The 23,716-nt window shown below is 33.0% G+C and overlaps 2 non-coding genes across 2 annotated transcripts; both read right to left on the bottom strand.

The window, feature by feature from the left end:
* Positions 1-6,209: 6,209 nt before the first annotated feature.
* On the bottom strand, positions 6,210-6,282 carry Trnav-aac (transfer RNA valine (anticodon AAC)). Its single transcript has one exon. It is a non-coding gene; the product is annotated as a tRNA-Val (tRNA).
* Positions 6,283-10,167: 3,885 nt separating this feature from the next.
* Positions 10,168-10,240, bottom strand: Trnav-cac (transfer RNA valine (anticodon CAC)). Its single transcript has one exon. It is a non-coding gene; the product is annotated as a tRNA-Val (tRNA).
* Between the last annotated feature and the right edge of the window lie 13,476 nt (positions 10,241-23,716).

The raw sequence follows: 23,716 nt of genomic DNA, 5'->3' as shown, positions 1-23,716 counted from the left end.
GAGAATACAGTCTTATGGTTGAATCATACCATGGTTTGTCGTATGGTCTGATAGTGACTTCTTTGTATGGTATACATCTTATCATATAAACTAATAGTTTTTCAGTAAATAAAACTGCACCATCCTTAACGTTAATAGAGTTAAGGTACGACCAATCAGCATTTGCAATATAGTTATTTAGGGACTGAAAGTCGGCTCTACTGTATAACCATATTTTCCTTTTATTGGACATTTGACAAGAAAACGGGCTTTTGAAAAATGCATAAGTCGCTTTATGATCACTGATATTGTCAGGAACTGTGAAAACGTCACTGTGTAGACACGATAAACCATCAGAAACTAGAATTGGATCTATAACTGTAGATGAGGTCGCCATGACCCATGTCGGATTTGTGACTATATTATCTAGATTATATAAAAGCATGATCTGTTTAAAGTGGCAATTATGTTTAAACTGATCTTCATTTATATCTCCAACGACAATTAAGTTTTCATTAATATCTAAAGCATTGTCTAGCATTACCGCTAAATCGTTCCAAAATGCTACAGGCTTATTTGGCGGTCGGTAAAAAAGACATAATACCTAATTTAACTTCTAACCAAATAGCATCTATTGAAGGATTTTAACAATTGATTGGTTGATCGTTATCAACCAATCAATGTGGCGTTTGGTCAACTATTGCAACACAATGAAGAAAATATTTGGATAAGCTTACATTTAAAATAATATTGGTAAACCATCAATATGTGCTTGAGAAATGGACATTCAAATGTTTTAGAGTTTACGGTAAAACATGCTCATCAAAACTAATTCATTCTTGCGCATTCATCAAACTGAAAAGGTAAGGAATTTTCCATGTGATGTCCGACAAAAATTGCTTTCTTTTCTGCTCTTTGATTTCTTTCCTGCTCTGATGAAACTTATTTTTCTCGATTGTTTTTAAAGCTGATGCCATTATTACAGACCTAGTCAGACATTGAAAAAAAAAATTTGAAATTTTTCAAAGTGAAAGGACAAAATCGTTATTTACGACATACATTGCACTCATAAAAAGCCATCACAACTACTCCGCACTTATGGGCGCGGAGAATGACCAGTGCTATTGAAATGAATGGCTACATTAGTTGAAAAATCTGGATCAACGAAATTATTGATGTCAAATCTATGGCTATTCATACGGCGAGCAGCTTGCTGGCTAGTTTCACGAATATACTGTACATTAAATTTTCTACATGTTATTAAATATATTATATAACATTGTTACCAGTACAGTCTACATTATGCTTCAGTTTGTAAGTAGTACAATGTTGTTAACTACTAAAACTGTCACTTTCACAAATTGTTAAACAATGTGTACATCTGGTCCTTTGCATTTCTCGTAGACCTGGAATGTGGATATGTATTAGACGTAACAAATCCCAGCACTTATCAATTATGTTACCTATATTAGGTAACAGTTTGTACATAATATTGATATATACCAGCGGAATGCTTCAAGACATTATGATGACTATCTTAAAATGATCAAGTAATGTAAATATAACATAAGCTTATACTCTTTTATAAAATGAGAAATAACCTTACTCCGAATAACCTCTTAAATGTAGTCCCTTTCAACTATTGGTAGCGAGCATAGGTATCACATAGGGACGCATAGGTATAACATAGGAACGCATATGTATCACATACTTGTAGGAACGCAAATGACATGCAGTACATATTCACTCATACAGGTCATTATTATTAATCATTTATCGGAAATCCCCGCCTGGTATGCAAGAATAAACATTTTCTTCCATCAGTTATTAAGAATTATAACGTCCTTCCTGATTACATTCAAAACGCAGACATATTAACATCTCTCAAACGTCTGATAATAACAATGATATATCAACGACCCCTGCTTTTTCTTTTCAGGAGATCGCAAATTGCAAATATTTCATACAAGACTTTGCACCCATTGCAGCTCTCTGTCTTCTGATTTATACGACAAAAACATAATTGATTCCCCCTCTTGTGTATGCTGAGAAGTAGAAAATTCATATCACTTTTTTATTTGCCGCAGGTATACAGACCACAGGATAGAACTAATAAATACGATTTCACAGCATTGCCACCCTTCTCTTGATGTCATTCTACGAGAAAATAATTCTCTTTCCTTAGATGTCAAGCGGTTCAAACCTATATCAGAGAGTCTAAACGTTTTACGTAATAATATAAATTGTGATTCAGTTTACAAACTACAGGCTATATACCAGTAAAAGAAATTGTTCTTTGTTTCATATAAAATCCAGCTACTTCAGAACAATTTTGTTACAGTTTCTAGATTTTCACTCCGTCGTAGACCGACCTATTTTCCACAAGATATCCATACATTTGCTTCAAGAAAACGAAAAGAAAAAGGGATGTTGAGTAGTATGCAGTGAAATGCAAGTCAACTGAAGTCAGGTGCCTTCATATTTCCGCATTTCAGAAAGCGGTCCGCAGAATAAACACCCTACTTTCGTTTTCAACAACTCGAAAACATGCGAATATTAGCTTGAAAAGTGTCCTATTTTATGTAAAATTCATTCCACGAGTGAAATAATGCCCATTTGGCCCCTGATCTACGCGCAAATGCGCGCAAAATGGAAAAATTAGGATCTATTTATTAGGGACTTCTTTCGACTACACCACTGAAGCACATTTTTGACCGAATTACTGCATTATAACCTACACTCTGGTGCGTTTCATAAAGTGTCATAGCTTTTGTCTAGAAACTTCAGTTAGTATACAGTTAGTAGCAAACATCAACAAAATCAATCTACGTTATTTTTCGTTCATCCTTCTGCTTCTACTTTACTCCTATCTTGTATTTCTATGATTACCTATAGAGTTTCCGCTCTTCGTTCTTTTATCCCATTTTGGGTATATCATTCCATTTGTTTGCACTTACAATATATCCAGTGCTCATGGTGTATTAAGACATGACGCAACTACTTATACATGTAAACTGTATTGTTTATACCAATGCCAAAACTCTAACGATTTTGTTTTCATAAAAATATACGATCATGTGATTCTTTTCTCTCAGAGTCAAACGTTAACAACACCATAGTAATTTTCTTTTATTCCTTTAACTACATCATTCATTTACCACTAAATTTTGCTTATTTCTTCATTGATTAATTACTTTGCATATTTTGTAAACAGTCGTGCCATGAATGCATATTTATACACATCTGTTTTCAGGTAAAGGACAGTCGAAAGTTAATTAGCTTTCTGTCCAGTTCCCTTATTACTGTTATTGTAAATTATTAACGTAATGACTTGAACAAATAAAATATGTTTAAACAAAGGTTAATATATTTGTTTAAAGGAGTCGACAGAAAAAAGAGGTTAAACACTGAAAGAAAATGAAATTAAAAAAAAAGTTCCTGCTGAGGACTGAATTGCAACAGAGTCAACGTAATGACGGACGATTATTTTTATCATGATTAAAGTGACATATTAACACATTTTATATGAACAATTTTACCTCTAAAATCCATAAAATGTGGATACTAAAGCACACCATTACAACGTTTTTGAAATAATGGAGAAATAATGGAGAAAATCAACATTCTTTTTGCTTTTTTCCTGATTTGTAACACTTATCTTCACACGCGTAAATTAAAAAGACAGTCTACATTTACCGCATTCATAGACTTTAAAAAGGCATACGATACTATCAACCGTAATAAATTATTTACAAAGATCAAAGATATGGGTGTAAATGGTAATATGTTTAAAGCACTACTTGCCATCTATCAGAATGTAAAATGTTGTGTTAGGTTAAATGGCCTAAAGACAGACTGGTTCTCTGTAAAGTGTGGCCTTAAGCAAGGATGTAGTCTCTCACCGATGCTTTTTAATCTTTACATTAATGATTTGATCTCAGCAGTTAAGAATCTTGACCTTGGTATCAATATTGATGGTCAGAATGTGTCTATCCTCCTCTATGCTGATGACATAGTACTGATAAGTGATTGTGAAGATAAGTTACAACTTATGTTAGACGTACTCCAAAAATGGTGTGATGAAAATAGTATGAAAGTTAATCCAGATAAGTCAAAAATTGTTCATTTTAGACCACCATCGATACCTTGTACAATGAGGAATTTTAAATGTGGAGATGAAGTTTTAGAAGTTGAAAATCATTATGTTTACTTGGGTTTATATTTATCTGAGCATTTAGATTTTAATGTTATGGCGAAACACGTTGCTAAATCAGCAAACCGTACTTTAGGACTTTTAATCTCAAAGTACAAATTTTTTGGTGGTCTTCCTTTCTCGACTTATTCAAAATTGTATGAGGCTACGGTATGGAGTACTATCAGTTATGGAGCAGCCATTTGGGGTGATAGACAGTTTTCTTGTATATCAGCAATTCAGAACAGAGCAGCAAGATTTTTTATGGTGGTTGGTAAATACACCCCAAATGTGGCGGTAAATGGGGATATTGGTATGGTAGATGTATATATTAAACAGTTATCATCAGTTCTCAGTCAATGGTATCGTATTAGATCTATGTCCAGCAGTAGATTGAATTATAAAATCTACCAATGGTCAGTGTCACAAATCAATACCTCATGCAAAAATTGGTCTTTTAGATTAAGAAAATTATTTATTGAAGCGGGTGTTGGAAACACCTTTGATGCGATTGACATTTCAAATATTGATAAAGTGGGAATAAAAGATAAAGTATTAGAGAAACAGAATGAGAAACTTATAGACAACTGGAAATGTAATTTAAATGCTGAGAATGCTGTAAGAGGGAATGGAAGGAATAAATTGAGGACATACCGTTTGTTTAAGCAAGATTATAAGACAGAGGCTTATATTAAGTGTATTTTGCCTGGCCACCATAGAAGTGCTTATGCCAAGTTCAGATGTGGAGTTGCCCCCTTACGCCTTGAAACTGGTATGTTTGAGGGTATTCCCCTAGAGCAAAGAACATGTTCAATTTGTAATAATAATGTAAGTGAAAGTGAGGAACATGTTTTAACTGTCTGCCCACTGTATGATGACTTGAGATACAATTTGTTTCAGCATATTTCTAGTTACATACCTACCTTTAACTCATTAGATAACAGGAATAAACTGTCTATGATCCTGGGTTCCAGTACTGTAGAAGTGATAAAATTTTCTGCCAAAATCTGCTATGATATTCTCTTAAGGAGATGTTTTTTATATTCATAGATCAATGTACATAGTGGATGCACATCGTTTAAATACACACTTTTACTGGAGATGGATTTTAAAATGTAAATTTCAACTTTTAACAAGTCTTTGTAGATAATAGTTACTATCTTTTATCTTTTTATAATGGAAATTTTTCCTTAGTGAGTTAAACACTTTATAGAATGAAGATTGGCTCAATGTTGTTTTTTGAAAAATCTGAATTTTATTAATTATATCAGAGGAAATCACTCTTTGTTGTTGCTGTCTTAGGTCTAGGTCATTGTAGTTAAAAGACTACTGTTTATACATGTATTGGTTTTTCATTTACATTCTGCTGGGTTTAGGGCATTGCGACCTTATCTAGCTGTAAATTAGGAAGCATGCATAGAGAATAATCCTCCTCTATTAAAATAATTACTGTATAGACAGAACAAATGTGGTGTACTATACAAGGTTAACTGGGTATTTATCAAATAAATTTTTGGTCATATTAAGGTTTGATAGGTGTTACAAGTAGAGTAAGAAGTATTCAGATACTGATAGTTGATTATTTTTGTGTAGGTCATATAAAACCATTTAAGCATTTTATATGATATGATCATCAACCAGGTTCTAGGAAAGTATAACCTTGAATACTAATCTTACAGAGCCATTTAATTAATACATAAATGTTTTATGTTTTAATTTTTATCCATGTATGTTTTAAAATAAATAGTCTCTCATATTTCTTTTAGAAAGGTTTTCATGAATATTTTATGACAATGGATGTATATGTAATGTCATGAAAAGTGAGACTTAAATAAAAAATATTGTATTGTATTGTCGTATCATTTTTCGTGTCTTATGTACACTCTATGTCAAACTTCTGGAAATGAAAATGTTGAAAAAAAATACTTTGACTGTAGACGAATAGCTTTAAAGCGAAAGAAAGCAAGTATAATCATTTCTTTGTGATAATACAGTGACTACATATGCTTGTGCAATAAAAGTAAATAAAAAAAAAAACTGTTTCCGCTGAGGATTGAACTCATGACCTTCCGCGTGTTAAGCGGATGTGATAACCACTACACCACGGAAACAACTGATAGTATTATCGCAACAGCTTGTACATAATATTGATTTGACGGGTGTCTTTATAAATAAACAAATATATCGTGCAGAATATAGACCCCATCATTACGACGCTTTTGATATAATGGGTAAAATCAACATTCTTATTGCCTTTTTACCAATAGGTAACACATATCTTCACACAGGTATCATATTCAGTGTCATATAGATAGATATTTTATTGAACAAAAGGTCATAGACCCGTGAGTCCATATTGTATATAAACAGAGCATAGTATATTATGTTCAAAGGTGGTACAATCATATAAAGCATATTAAAATTACGTAAGTTGATAATAACTATAAAATTTCATTAACAATGTTCATGATGAGGCAAAGTAAGACATAGCCTAAATGTGTCTAAACAAAAATATGTCACGATACACAATTTAAAGCAAATTATACTTTCTAATATAAGATTTATAAGTATTCGTATAAATTTCACATACAATATGACATGTTCGTCTCTATTTTGGTAGACCACAGTTTCTGTAATGAATAATTAAAGTAGGGATCAACTTTAAAGAAAGCGAAAATATGTCGTTTCATGATTTTCAAGTACAGTGTAACATATTACGCTGACTTGACTTAAAACTTTCTATAATTTATGAAAGGTTATTAAGGTAAAAGGTGAACAGAAATGTGCATGTGTGAATATATAAATGCCAATTTGTGATAGTTTTTAATGTAAAAATCAATATGTAGCATAATGCTCAATGTCTTGAGGAGAAAAGTGTTAGTTATAATATATAGGTCTACGGAGTTCAAATATATACACTCAACAAAATTTCTAATCGGTCAGTTTTCATTGTATTACTATTTTCTTAATAATGCAAGTATAGTGGACGCAACTTGACCCCGATGGTTGACCTTTGCATTATAATACATAATAAGGCACAACCTATTATTGAAAAGGAGTGTACGTAAAACACGAGCTGCGCGAGATAAAGGAAATATAAATTTGTGTAAATATAAATTAGTGTATTGGAAAGTTTTAACTGAGCAAATGTAAGTATATATAGTTTTATATACTTTGATACTGCACTGTATACAAACTCATTCAATATAAATATACACGGCTACCCTTAAGCACCCTTGATTTCTACAATGAAATAATCGATATGAATAATCTGCATAAGGTCAACCATCGCGGTCAAGTTGCGACTACTATATTTACACGAAATTTCACATACCGACATTTAAATTGATTCATTTTTGACCGACTCACCGCCAAAGTAACCGCTTTAGGCGTTTTGGCCAATTTAGTATATTTTACACGTGCATGGCATGTGCACCAATATGCACGTGTTAATGAACACTTTTGGCATTACTGACGAAATTCCTACTAGAAAAACACAAATCATCGTTAAACTGACACAAGAGCCCTACACCACGGAAACAACTGATACGATTGTCGCAACAGTCTGTACATAATATTGATATATACCGGCGGAATGCTTTAAAACATTATGAGGATTATCTTAAGGTTTAGGAGTATATTATCAAAACACAAAAATATTTGATAAACGAACAACATCTTTATCAATATTTTACCTGACCATTACATGTTCTGCCGTACTGTCCCGTACGACGGACACTTAAAATATTCTGAAAAAGTTGTCCCCCTTTGAAAATAAATGCCATTTGTAAAGAAATAAAAATAAACAATTGCTGAAAACTGTGTTCCTCCAAGTTATGTGAAATTTCAACACTCGTACGCTATTGCAAATGCATCAAAACGAACATATGTAAAAAATTCTTTGAAAATGGTGAGTTTTTAAAGGCGTTTAACTGTCCGGAAGTGGTGCCCCTTTAGGCAGTTCTTTTCCGGAATTCAATGTTTATATCAGTATACTGACACCTGTTTCGTAGAGTAGTATACATGCTTTACATGCTGTTCAATTTTCATGTGAAACAACCCTTTCTTTCTATGATTTGGTGTTGTTTGATTTTTTTTTCTCAAAACGTAAGGCTAAGCGTTAAAATGATCAAGTGAGGTGAATATAATACCGTGTTAAGACTACGTTAACTTGGGTTTATTTATTAAACTTGTTTGCGTCCACACTATATGTGGTGTAAAACGTGAATTTTGTAAAGGTCAAGTGGTTTCTGTAATGTAGCATTAAAACTACCTCGGGAGGTGGTTTTAATACTACATTAAAAAGTAATGCTGCATTATTTTACAAATGTGAACGCAAATGTGGGTTGTAACTGGTTTTACAATCCCAAATCCACAGATCTTACCTTTTGGAGGAAGAATACCATGTGTTTCTCTTTTGTATCAAACAATTGGTGCTGTGGCTGGCAAAAGTAATTGGACTGTTGATGAAACAAAAACATTAAATTGCGATATGGAGTCATGCTCAAAATGGACAATAGATGGAATGAACAGAAATTCTTAGATGAACACAGAAGTTTAAATATTGATGACTCCTTCTTGTTTCTGTTAGCCTCAATTCTTTGTAACCTTTTTTGCTTATTGCAAGATATTTGTTAACTTCCAACATTGCATGTATAAATTTAAACCACATTTCTTTGCCTAGTGTGGACGCAAACTAGATTATATTTTGATGGGTTTTGAATGTAAAATACCAATTATAGCCAATTAGTGCCTGATAAAAATAAAACCGTTTTGCTAGTGTGAACACGGTATCATAGGGTTAATAGGGTTATTATAAAAGTAGCTCGATCTGGGATGCAGTATTCGGCTCGAGTGGATTTTGCCAGATCGGATCTCACGAGGCGCGTATTAAATACCTCTACCTTTTTGTTTGTTGTTTTGTAACTGAACGAAATCTTCAATGTTTATCGATGTTAAAATAGAACTAAGTGAAGTTTTTATGTCCGCTATTTATAGAACTGTGTCAGGTCATGCATATTAATGAAAGTAGTCCGGCAGCATACAATACGGAATTTAAAAGGTACAATACGGATTTTTTTCTGCCTGTTCATATTTAATAGTAAAATACAAGCCGCTTTTTTACAGAATTTATATAAGTATATAATGAATTTATTTATAGGAGGCGACAGAAAAAAGTTTGAACATCAAAAATTGAAATTAAAAATATCTGTTCCTGCTGAGCACTGAATTGCAACAGAGTCAACGTTACGACACTACACATAATAGTATTTTCGCAACAGCTTATACATTATATTTATATATCAACTAGAGGTAAGATTTAACCCATTATAATGACTATTTGGAAATGATCAACGGTGCAGTGAATATTTTTATTTTTAGGAGTCGACAAGAAAACGTTTGAACACCAAAAGAAAATGAAATTAAAAAATATCTGTTCCTGCAGCAGAGTCAATATAACGACGACTGATTATTTTCACCATGTTTATCCATAAAATGTGGATACTGTAAATGTGATCGATGGTAAAAACTTATTGACGCATGATTTTTGCACGGTGTCTTTATAAATAAACAAATATATTGTGCAGAATAGAGCACATCATTACAATGCTTTTGAAATAATGGGGAAAATCAACATTCCTATTGCCTGTTTATCAATGTGTAACACTTATCTTCAAAAATGTATCATTTTCCGTGTCATATATACACTCTATGTCAAACTTACTGGAAATATTTTAATATTACCGTTGACGAGTAGCTTTTAAGCGGAAGAAAGCAAGTAAAATCATTTCTTTGTAAAGAAACGGTGATTACTTATGTTTCTGCAATAAAAGTAAACCAAATAAACATGTCGATTTTTTTTTACTCTAACTGTTGATGAGTAGCTTTTAAACGAAAGAAAGCATTGCCAAGTAAAATAATTTCTTTTTAAAGATTATCAAGATACTGTGGCTACATATGCTTCTACAGTAAGATGTTAAATGAAATAAAAATTCTGTTTCCGCTGAGGATTGAACTCAGGACCTTCCGCGTGTGAAGCGGATGTGATAACCACTACACTACGGAAACAACTGATAGTATTAGTGCAACAGTATCAATGAAGTATGCGATCGATTATGTCCTTATATCTTAGCCAGTATTTAAAATGAAATAATTAAATTATCAAATACTGTACATATTTATATATTTTAACAGCAGAAGATAATGAAATAAAATAGAACTACTACCGCTAAGGTCTGACTTCAGGACCTTTCACGTGTTAGGCAGATGTGATAACCACTACACCACAAAAAAATAACTAGAAGAGATGCCGGGTCAGAGACTATCTTATATTACATATACCTGCGGCTGATTTTGCCTGACGTTTAAAACAGTTTAAACGACTAAAAATGGTTAAAATGGTACATGTTTCGCAGTCCAAAATTACACTTGGCTTGTAGATTTTGTCTGCTCATATGAGTTCTAGACTCGGGACCACGGATTGCGGGTCTGTAAATACACAATTATGCGCCTATATAAATATTTCATTGTCAGCAACAAAAATGTGTCCTTCGCCAGCAATTTCTCATTCCAAGTGCAAATGCACGGAAATAACAAAACCGATGAATGGCAAAATGTAGATAAATAAGCATCAAAAACAATGTTCAAAATTACCTGTAAATACACACTTATGCGCTCATATAAATATTTTATTGTCAGCGACAAAACTCATTCCATGTGGGCGTGGGTTGTGCAAATTAGCAGGAAACTCGAAAATTTGAGGAGAGACCCATCCATATGGTTAGTTACCATAGTAAGCGAATTATGAAATTCATGAATAAGTTATACAGATAAAGACTGGACCATTGGATATAGTCTATATGAGCTCTACATGATGCAGAATAATGCCTAAACATGACTAATTACAACGACTAGACTACGGAAGACGATTACGGACGAAATACAATAATACGACTACTGACATACATAGCATAAACATATAGAAAACATAAACTACGGGCAGTGTATACTTGACCTTGCGAAACATGGATTTCGAAGACAAAAGAAATTTGAATCAAAAAATGTTTCGGGTGAACTTGCTCCACCGGGGACTGAATTCACGACCTTCCGCGGGTTATGCAGATAAAATAACCTCTACATCACGGGAACAACGTATTTTTATTCAGCAACAGATGCAACGTAATACGATGTTATACTAGCGCCCAATGATTTTCGTTTACCTACACTAAAAATGCAAAGTAAACCAGCCATATGTTTAGTACTGAACATCAACAAGAAAAATGTAATTTAGGAAACAAACTGTTTCTGCTGAGTATTGAACTCAGGACTTTTCGCGTTTTAAGCGGATATGATAACCATTACACCAAGGAAACAGCTGTTCATATTCTCACAACTATACCGATCTAATATTAAATTATACCAACAGTCGATTATATCATGATATTTAAAGTAAAATGATTAAATAATCAAACAAATACTGTACATTTTACAAAATTCAACAGCAAATAGAAAGAAAGAATAAAAAAGAAACGCCGCTGAGGACCTTCCGCATGTTACTTTTTAAACATGTACCAACGGTCGATTATTTCTTTTATATTTTGCACATGTTAAAAGTGAAATCATTAAATAATAAAAAACTGTACATATGTACAGAATTCAACAGCAAAAGAAATTTAAAATGCTGCAGAGGAACGTTCTATGTGTGAAGCAGATCTGATTACCAGTACACGATGGAATCAACTGCTAGTTATGCCACAACAGAGAAAACTTAATATCAACATATTCAAGCGGTCGATTACTTCCTTATGTTTTAAACAATGAGAAATAAACAATTAAAATGAATTCACTGTCAAGATATTTTGACTTTAAAGATTTCCACTACAAAAGTAATTAAAACAAACCAAATTTTGTTTTCGCTGAGGACTGTACTAATCTAAAAGGCCTTTCAAGGGTTAAGCGGGTACATGAATCTCTCTTCACTACTGAAACAACTTTTATTTTTATTCCACAACAGTGTCAAGCTAATATATGATAGTATACCTTCGCTCAATTATTTCCTAAATCCTCCTCCTATCCCCCGAAAAAAAAAGAGAAAAAAAAAGAGAAAAGAACCAGTGTGAACAATCATATTTCATTGTCAATTAATACCATATATTGAACATTAACAAGGAAACGAAACTTAGGACAAAAATTGTTTCTGCTCAGGATTGCGACAGTATTTATTTATAACTCGGAGTCTGCAGTTTCTCAGAAAATATCATATATAACCATAAAAAGAAGGAATCTGTTTCTGGACTTAATTAGATTGAAATAAAACATATGCAGTAACGTTACAAATTTACAACATTATTATAACGATTATAGAAACAAATTATTTTTAGAGAATATATATGAGCAAAACAAAAACAATATTTTATTACTTTAATACTGCGTAAATATTAAAGCATCATATGGTTAGTTTTCATCTTAAGGAAACATCAGTAACAAAGCACGGGTAGACACTCCCTTTTCTCAAAATCATTGAAAATAGAAAAAAAGTAGCATGACTCCCTAGCTGCATGTCACTTCGCATTGTTGTGTGTCGCCCTCTCAGCGCGATGGACGACATTACAACTGGCACGAACAGGATTCCGTAGTATATCTATACTATAAGATTAAGTTATTTTTCTTGCTTTCAACAACTATTAGTACAAAAACATTTCCAATAACATTTCAGTTTAAAATTGATGAAAAATGTAATATTTCTCCTTTTTCAAGTAAAGTAATTCTGAAGTACACAAATCAACACAATTTTAAGTGGTTCCATATGATAGCGTGTTATGCTGAATGTTTATGCAAAGTTATTTATCCAGGCGTTCAAGAAGGATTTATTTACAGACTGGACAACAAAAACAACTAAGCTCTTAGATATCTAAGCTTGACCTTGACCATAGGGGCAAGGGTGACTTTTCGTCTCATTGTTGGAAGCATTTGTGACAAATAATATCAAAATCCATCGATGGGTAGATGACTTAAAGAAAGGACACTAAGCATACCATGGTAACAACTGAACTCCATGTGTGACCCGAACCCTTGAGCAAGGGGTCATGGTACCGCACTTGGCACGTCACATCATAATGGAGAACATTTGTGCCAAGGTGTATTAAAATTCCTTAATAGATAGCAGATTTATGGAGCGGTTACAAAAAGTCACAGTTGACTTGACCTCCAAGTGCAGCATTGATCTTTCAGTTAGAGGAATGGGTTTTCCACATGTCGCGTAATCTTGTTATGGTTGTTATGGAACATGCGCCTCGCCCGGGGATCGAACTCACGACCCCGCGAGTAGTAGTAGTAGATAGTACTACTACTGCTTCTACTACTACTAATACAACTCGTGGCCATGCGATAATTTTTTTTTCTTTTTCATATCTTGTCGCCACGAGATAGCTTTTTGTTTTATTTCTTTTTTATATCTCGTGGGCACGAGTTAACATTTTTTTTCTTTTTTTTATCTCCTAGCCACGAGATAATATTTTTCTTTTTTACATCTTGTGGCCACGAGATAACGTTTTTCTTCTTTTTATATCTCGTGGCTACGAGATAATATAAAAATAAAACTTACATGTCCCCTCTGAGCTTCCGTATTAAACAATGTACGATTGATTTTTTTTATTATACACTTTTAAAGGACATCTTTATTTCAGTGTACCCTATCACGATAAAATGTGGGATATTAGCATGGACATATTGGGCGTCCTTGAGCGTTTATTTGCCGGATGGAATTGAGTCGAGTCGGATCACGTAGCTCGTGTAAAACGCTCTAATACCTGGAACCGGAAGTGGAGTTTTACAGCCTTGTTTACGGCGGTTGTTTACATTATCGACGGGGGTAAACAAACATTTCTACCAAAAGTAGTGTAATTTCTTCATTCAAATAATATTTTATTTGGTCATCAATTTATCAGATGTTTATTACGTTGCACTCAGTACTAAAAGGATCAGGAAATGAGTTGTTTTTTCCCTTCATATCATGCACGAATCGTCCTCACCTTCTCATTCCGGCATATTTTGTTCTCGCATTGTTCGCGGTCCTTTCGTTTAGGAGGTGGTGTGAAATTTTGACCCGAGAATAATGTTCTTGGGCCTTGTTCGTGTCATTAGGGCGATTCTATCTCGGACGGGACACAGAAGAACAAGAAGAACGGAGCGCCCAAGGACGCCCCTAGAGAAGTATAATGTTTTTTCGTAGTTTTCGTGGTATCCTTGAAGATCCTATTTTTCAGCTGAAAATACAAATCAAATCAAATTAGTATGCAGTGGAACACCAATCACTAGTGTACCAGTGTCTCGAAAATTCTTAAATGACTCAATTACTCTTTGAACTTTACCCTGGATCGCTCTGAGCATAGATAACTTAATGTACAGTAAAATACTTCCGCTGGGCCACCAGCTCATAAACCGCTTGTTAAATCTTTACCAAACTTGGTATATGACATCCCTGTATAGACTTATTATATGTTTCTTCGAATGATTCCACTTGACTTCATTCACGACTTCTTCTAATAAACCGCTCGATTAACCTTCACCAAACATCCTTCCGTGTATACACCTAACTTATGTTTGCTTAATTGCTCTTCATAGTCATGACAAATAAAATTTAAAAAATAACACCTCAAGTTACTTCCTGTCACGAGCCGCTTGATGGATATTCACTTAACTTGATATATAGCTTCTTTGTACAGACTTGTCTGAAGCTTACTTAGATGTTTCTGCTTGACAAAATTTCAAAGTCACGGGAGCTGAAAATAGAAACAGCCACTTCTAATGTACCGTATGTTTTATGTTTAGCAAACTTGGTCTGTACCATGGACATGTTTATTGCATTTGGTATTCATTCGTGAAAAATATTTTGATATTGCAGGTAATACACATTTTATTTTCATTTCATCTTTTTACTAAATTTACTCATTTTATAGTTTGTATGAGTGATATTTTTCATTGAAAATGCCAGATATATTTTACTCTTATATTTCGATAATTGACTGAAAAAACATGTTATAGATTTTAATGAACTCTTCACTTGTACCAATCGGGTTTGGTCTATAGCAGCCTTTAAAAGACTTGAATTGAGATTTTTCACTTTGTTTCGCTTTCTTGCATTTTGAAACGACCAGAAATAAAATTAAAAGAGATATCTGCTTAATGAACTGCATGATTGATTTTCAGCAAACTTGTCAGAAGCGTTCAAGTACAGACATTTTTTAATGTCCAAAGTGTAACTTTGTTTTCGTTGGCAATACTTACAGACTGCAAGAGCAAATAGAAGATGTTATGGAAAGTCCGTTTGTTCAAATGATTCTTTTTGACTGCATTTCAGGGGCCATCAGAAAACCTACAGAATACAACGTTTTACATGGTGCTCCTATAACAAACTTAGATTTATTATATTGCAAATCAAATTGAATTAAAGAAAAAGTATTTATAATATGAATGTAAATGTGCATGTTTTTCATTATCTTGTTCCTTTCGATACAGCGGACGGTTCAAATTACTCAAACGTTACAGGAATCTTTATACAGGCATGAACTTAGAAAGTATATCTCAGCTTTCTGATATGTACTTTCAAGGAAATGTTACATGATAATCAAATTTCTACACCAGTATTTCCGTTTCTTCTTTAATTTAGACTGTAGCAACTGGCAACAGAGAAGATACTCTTTTAATCTTCAAAGTTTCTGAATGCCAAATACACTGAACAAAATTTCCAATCTGCCTGCTAAACCATCGGAATCTATATTGTCCCTGAATAGCGGGTTACTTAGCAATTTCTTTCAATTTATTATTCAGCTTGGTCAGGAAATATCTAATATTTATGTCGTACCCAAAAAATTTGTTCCAATTGTATATTACCTCTTATTCCTTTTCGGAGACAAAAGTACCTTTGAATGCCATTTCTAGCAAACAAGGAAGCGTTTAAAGACATGGGTATGCACTTATGTAGTCTAAAAACCAAACAGGCATTGAAATATAAAGCAAAATATGAGAATAGTTCAGACCGATGTGTGTTCGAAGCACTTAGTATAATTCAGCTCACACCCACCCTGCAAGACATTAAGAGGCGATAAATGTTTCACTGGTTCAATATCAATAAATTCTGTGAAAAGATCCTTTGGAAACGTAGAACACAACCAATGTAACAGCATAGTCGATTTGATTGAGATTCTTCATGAGAGGTAAAAAACTGTGCAACACCCCTCACACCCCCTTTAGCATCGGCTTAAGCGGAATTCTATTATATAAAATGCATGCACTCCATGACCCAAAAGGACCAGAAAATATAACAACTTAAGAGTCCAGGTACGGTGATACTTTTTACAACCGCCACACAGCACTTAAAGACTGCTGTTGTGGTAGTTAATAAAATCTGTGAGTAGATCCTTTGGAAACATAGAACATCTCCTAGCAACAGAATAGCAGACTCGGCTGAGAAGCAACAGTAGTTATTACGTTGTACTTTCGTTTATTGCTGATGCTTAACTATATCTGTTTATCTAAGGAGTGTCCATCAAAGCCAGCTGTTTTGCTGACGGAATACTTTTTTAACATTTGTTTGTCATAAGAGTACAGGAGTAATCATACTTGTATGCTATTTATATCCAATTAATAAGAGGATTGTCTAGTCTTGCTTTGATAGGATCATTATGAATAAGGAGTGGCTGGCACATCTTTTTTTATATTCTGTATATATGTAACAAGGTCATATATAATTTCTTAGAAAATCATTGACATTTTATCAAATTCCTGAAAATCATAGAGCGTACTTGACACTTTCCAGTGAATGAGCTAATTAATCCAGCCCACGCTACAAGTTCAGGTTAGTGTACATTACAGGACAGGCAATTTCATGGGAATATTATCTTCACAGCCGTTTAATATCTGTAGTATTTTAATTAACTTTACTGCTGGAAATTTCAAGTTATTTCTATAGAGTTAAAGATTCTAGTTAATATTTTAAAATGACAATGAAAATATTATCATATATTATTAAATTTAATCAAATTTAAAATTGATAACGGTAAACAGGGTATGAAGTCATGTGCGAGTTTTCTCCGGGATTATTTTGTGTTTTTTTTCGGAAATAAAACATTGTGCTTGGATAAATTTTATACTAAACTGGATCTAAAGTGTTAAGTATTAATGTCACAGGAAAAACATTTAACTAAAAGCCAAAGAAAACGACAAAAAAGGGCTGAAAAGAGAAAGGCTAGTAGTTCACCAGGTACGGATATCGGCCAATACACACCTGGACATATATTATTGAGCTCATTAGGCGGAACGTTAGCGGGTAGTTTTGTGGACAGTACGGATTATGTACAATCTGTGATGCAATCCAACTCCCCAGTTATGAGTATGAACGGTCAATACCCGGTCGGTGTCCCGGGCATGATGAATGTGCAAGGAATGCATGTGCCTCCGTTGCCGCAATCACAGGGGGTATTTACACATAGTACTTCTATACCTCCGAGTTGGGCCGTGTCCCTTATAGAGGATGTTAAACAAATCAAGGCCGCGCTTCCAAAAATTGATCAGATCGAGCAGGCTATCAAACTAATTAACCTCAAAATATCAGAAATAGAAACAAAGATGTCAAACTTAGAAACTAAAACCGTTGAAACTGACCAGTCATTAACATTTATGAACAATGAACATGAGACACAGAGAAAGGATCTAAAAAAATCTCAGAAAGACATTAATAAATTACAATCCATGTGTTCTGAGCTAGAATCTGATATATATAATTACCAGGAACGTGAAGAAAAAATCCAGGATAAACTTCTGGACCTTGAAGCAAGGTCGATGCGGGAAAATCTTATCTTTTATGGTCTTAGTGAGCCGGAAAAGCCAAAGGGAGATGAAGATCCCCAACCAGATAACTGTGAAAATCTAGTGCGTGACCTCATTAAAGATACTTTGAAGATTGACCATACAGGCATGGAGTTCGACAGAGTACATAGGCTTGGTGGAGAGCGAGCCAAAAAACCGAGACCGATAGTGGTAAAATTTCAAAACTATAGAGATCGAGAAACGGTAAGACACAAATCTTGTGACGAGGAAATAAAAAGGTTATTAAAAGAGAAGAAGCAGGGCGTTGGTGTGCAATCACCCCAACCATACAGGGATGCTAGAAAAGCGTTTAGCGATTACATCAAACAGGAGAAAATTGATGCAGATTCTACCAGAATAGTAGGTAACAAGTTATTTGTGAAACACAAAGCTACCAAAAAAGATGGGAGAATTATTGACCTTGTGAATTAGGGCTGTCAGGAGGATATTACTATACTCAATTGGAACATTAACGGGCTAACACGTAAAATACATGACCCAGATTTCATAGATGTTATTACAAGCTATGATTTAATATTTCTGTCAGAGACATGGTTGTCTAAAAGTAACAATTTAAACCTTGAAATACAAGGTTATGACAGTGTACATTTATTTGGTAATAAAACGCATAATGTGCGTAGAGGGAGATTTAGTGGAGGAATAACCCTCTATTATAAACATTCGCTTCATAAACATATTAGTATCGTAGAGACAAATCAAAATGGTTTATTATGAATAAAACTATCTAAAGACTTATTTGATTTCGATGAACATGTATTTTTGTGCTGTGTTTATATACCGCCTTATAATTCTACTGTAATTAATACAGAAAATTTTGACTTTTTTGAAGAGATTGAATCAGGTATCGAAAAGTATAAACCAAATGGCAAATGCTTTATTTTTGGTGATTTTAATAGTCGCACCTCAAATGTATCTGATATTTTAGAATACGACCAATATATTGATCATGATACTTATCTGTCAGATCTGTCAAACATGTCAAACTATGTAAATATACCGGCACGTGTTTCTCGTGATAAAGTCATTGATAATTCGGGTAAACGCTTGGTCGAGCTTTGTCAATCCACGTTGTTTATTATAGGTAACTCTAGATTATACAATGACCTTGGTAAAGGTGAAATGACCTATCATTCATTGAATGGAGCTAGCGTTGTCGATTATTTATTGTTACATGTAAATGATTTTGATTGTATATCTCATTTTGAAATTGTCTCGCCGAATGAGTTTTCTGATCATAGTGGGATACATTTTAACCTCCCGAGTAAAAGAAATACACCATTCTCTTCTGCAAAAAAGTACGAGAACAGATTTATAAAATGGGATGATACAAAAAGTTACCAATTTCAGCAACTTCTAGCAACAAAAAGAGATGACATTAAAAATCTCCATGATAAAATTAATCAAGGCGAAGACATTAATTATATATCTGAATCGTTTTTAAGTATACTACACGATTGTTCTTCTGGTGTGTTCGGTAAAACCTACACACCGAGTAAAAATGCAGGAAAGAAAAAAATAAATAAAAAACCTTGGTTTAACGAAGAATGCTATTCTGCTAGAGTAAAGTTCAAAAAAAAGCTAGAAATAAATTTGTTAAAAATAAAAACAATGATGAATACCGCAGAGAATATGTGACTATAAAAAACCTATATAATAAAATAAAACGTATACAAAAGAAAAAATATAATTATCAAGAAAGAAGTGATCTCAATAAAATGAGTAAATCCCAGCCTAGAAAATTTTGGAATAAAATTAGACGCCAATATGCAAAAAATTCAAAACAAGCTGAAACGCTAACAGCAAATGATTTGTACGAACATTTCAAAACATTGTACGACACGGAAGCTGCCGATGTAAATACAGAATATGATCAAAATATAATTGATGATGACTTAGATAAAGAAATCTCCATGACAGAACTAAGGAAAGCAATTTTTTCACAGAATAACAATAAAAGTAGTGGTATCGATGACATAGTTGCAGAGATTTATAAATGTTCATTCGATGAAATATCTCATTTTATATTAGCTCTTTTTAATAGAATATTTCTCACAGGTGATTATCCAACTGCGTGGGGTGCAGGAATAATTGTCCCGATTTTTAAAGGGGGAGATGTGGAAGAAGCTAAAAACTACAGAGGCATAACTTTAATTAATATCATTGCAAAAATTTATTCACAGGTTTTACTAAATCGTCTGACAGAATGGTCAGTAAAACACAAAAAGATAACAGATAACCAGTACGGTTTTCAAAAAGGAAAATCAACTATAGATTGTATCTTTATATTACACTCAATAATTGCAAAAACACTTTCAAACAATATGAAGTTATACGTTGCTTTTATAGATTTTGAAAAGTGTTTTGATAAATTAGAACGTTCCTTTATGTTCCATAAATTGATTCAAGAAAATGTGAGCTCTAAGTTTGTAAAAGCCATACAAAATATGTACAGCTGTGTTAAAGCTGCAGTAAGGTATAACAATCAATTTTCACCCAGTTTCGATTCAAATATTGGTGCAAAACAGGGAGACCCTAGCTCTAGCCTTTTATTTTTATTCTTTGTGAATGATTTAATCAATAATATTAACGGAAATATCGAAAATATATTTAATATAGATGATTTGAAATTGTATATGCTTTTATTTGCAGATGATACGGTCTTATTTGCACATAAACCAGAAGCCCTACAGTCATTGCTTAATGATCTGTCTGCTTATTGCGACACTTGGAAACTAAAAGTAAATACCACTAAAACAAAAATTATGATATTTGAACAAGGTAGACACACAACTTATAATTTCAGTTTTAATGGACAAATTTTAGACATTGTTAACTCCTTTAAATATCTAGGAATATATTTCTTCAAAAATGGTCACTGGTTTCGAACACAAAATCATCTGGCTAAGCATTCTTTATTTGCATTGCATAACTTATTTACAGTATTTAATCAAGTAGAATTAAAAGTACAAGATCAATGTAAATTATTTGATAGCTTGGTTGGTTCAATACTTAACTATGGCGCGGAAATTCATGGATATGGTGAAGGAAAGTGTATTGAGAAAGTCCACTGTAAATTTCTGAGGAAAATACTCTGTGTTAGAAAATCCACCAACTTAGACGGTTTATATGGAGACTTAGGTAGATATCCGATGAAAATACACCGAAAAATAATAATGATTAAATATTGGATAAAAATATTAAAATCAGATGAAAACTGTATTTTAAAGAAAATTTACACCATGTTAAAGGAAGATGCAAACAATAACCTTTCATACAACGGTAAAAATTGGGCGTATATGGTCAAATCCGTATTAAACGAAATAGGAATGACAAATATATGGCTAAACCAAGATAATATGTGTGTTAACTTACAAGTTATAAAACAAAGAATACTTGACATATACAAACAAAGCTGGTACACAAACATAAATAATTCGAGCAGGTTGTCATCATATAGCTTATTTAAACATGAATTTGAACAAGAAAAATATTTAAATACTATAAATATCAATAAATATAGAATAGCGCTAAGTAAATTCCGTTTGTCATCTCATAATTTGGAAATAGAAAAAGGTAGGCATGAAAATGTCCAAAGAGAAGAAAGAAAGTGCCGAAACTGTTCTATGAATTTGATAGAGGACGAATACCATTTTTTATTAGTATGTCCAAAATACTATCAGTTGCGTCGAAAATTTTTCAAGCCGTATTTTTGTAGGTGGCCTACGCTACAGAAATTTGAAACCCTCATGTCCGCTACAAATAATAAAGTACTAATCAATCTAGCAAAATATTTGTACTATGCATTAAAAGAAAGATTGTGATTTTGCATTTTCATTGCGAATCCATTTTATATATTCTATGCAATTGCCATTTTTGAATAAGTATATGTTTTGCCTATTCATTCATTTACTCATTGTTCAAAACAATTTTTATGCAATGTACTTTTTTTAACATTGTCACCACATTTATTTCCTAGTAGCGCTGTATCCGAGGTAAATGTGTCTCAAATATTGATATTCGTTCATTTATTCATTTTTCAAAACAATTTTTACACAATGTACGTTTCTTTTTCTACATTGTCATTACACTTACTAGTAGCGTTTTATACGAGACAAATGTGTCTCAAATATTGATACTTCTAATAATGTGTTATTAACGGCTATTAGAATAATGTCAAATTTTTCACACTTTGTACTTGTTAAGGTGTACAATATTTCTCTGGGTAAAATTCTCACGCTTCATACTCTGTACTGGAATTGATTATCGACTATGAATTGAATGACAATTTTATGTCGAATAAACTATATGTTATGTTATGTTATGTTAATAGATGCGATTTTCACACCGTGTGAAATTCTTCTATTGAAAGATTTGTCGCACAAAATACCATCTATTATCATGCATTGTTGTTTAGAGCTTGCAATTTTGCGACATCCTGATGCATTATTATTTAGAGCAAACCGTTTGTAATTTGCGGCAGCCCGCAACTGAGCTGACAAACATTGCATATCATTTCAATAATAAATAAATACATGTATAGGTGAAACGATTATTATAGTATTTAGTTGTCTTATATACAGTTCCTTGAATATAATAGTATTTCTATACTAAAACAAAAGCTTTGAAACGTTCGGATATGGGAACATATGGTGTAATTTTCATGATCGGGCTTTGTCCGCTAGACTGGTGTGATCATAACCTTCTCCGGTATTAAAAGTTAATATTTTAAGATAGTCAACTTTTACTGAAATTACGCATACTCTTCTAATTACTTTATGTGCGCACTCAAGAATTAGCGAGTCTGTGCTCTATAATGTTATCAATTATATGATTTCATATTGTCTTTGTTATTTGGCCTAGATCAATACGTCTTAGGTCAAATATTAAAGGTAATATCAAAATAGAATAAATGATCGTCTTATTAATGCCTCTTTTTTAAACTATGTTTATGATATTTGACAAACACGTATTTTTTTCACTATTGAATAGTGATATGAACAACAGAACTGAAAAGGAAGGACATATTTTTTTAAAAATATTTTTTATGAGACCTGAATGCAAATATCCCTTGATTTATAGCCAAGCAGAAACATACGACCAGACTAGCCTTAATGTTAAACTTGTCTTCTGTGAGATGACAAGTATCACTGCAGACTCAGCCAAGGTCTTGTTCAGTGAAGCTGTAATCGGGTAAAAGTGCACAACTAAGTTCAATTTTAAAGTGTGGAGCACCAATCAGTTTATTCACAACAATTAACTGATAAAAGCACTTTATTTATTTTGAAAACAAATTGAATGCAATGTGGAGATGTATCCCGTAAACATAATGTAATAGTTATTATTATTATTATTATCAAGAGGTTTAAAACAAGTCTCCACGTGCCAACTTCTTTGCCAATTTCAAGTTACAGTTCGCAGAAAACGATTTAGATGCCGGAGCTTTTAGACTGGTCACAGAATTCAGTTTATAATCATGCACCCTGTCTTGAGAACTTTAAAAAAATAATATTACAGAACTTCTGCTCACTTGACCTTGATTACCATGAACCTGCGGGCAGTAATTGGTTCTTCCCATAACCTTACCGTCTGTACCTGGCATACAGTTTTCCTATGTCAGGAACATCTTGAAATGTCTACAATATTGTAAATCCTATTGAA

The sequence above is a fragment of the Mercenaria mercenaria genome, chromosome 2 (assembly GCF_021730395.1).
Source record: "Mercenaria mercenaria strain notata chromosome 2, MADL_Memer_1, whole genome shotgun sequence".
Taxonomy (NCBI): domain Eukaryota; kingdom Metazoa; phylum Mollusca; class Bivalvia; order Venerida; family Veneridae; genus Mercenaria; species Mercenaria mercenaria.
The sequence above is the reverse complement of the archived record's forward strand: the minus strand, read 5'-3'. Positions and strand labels throughout refer to the sequence as shown.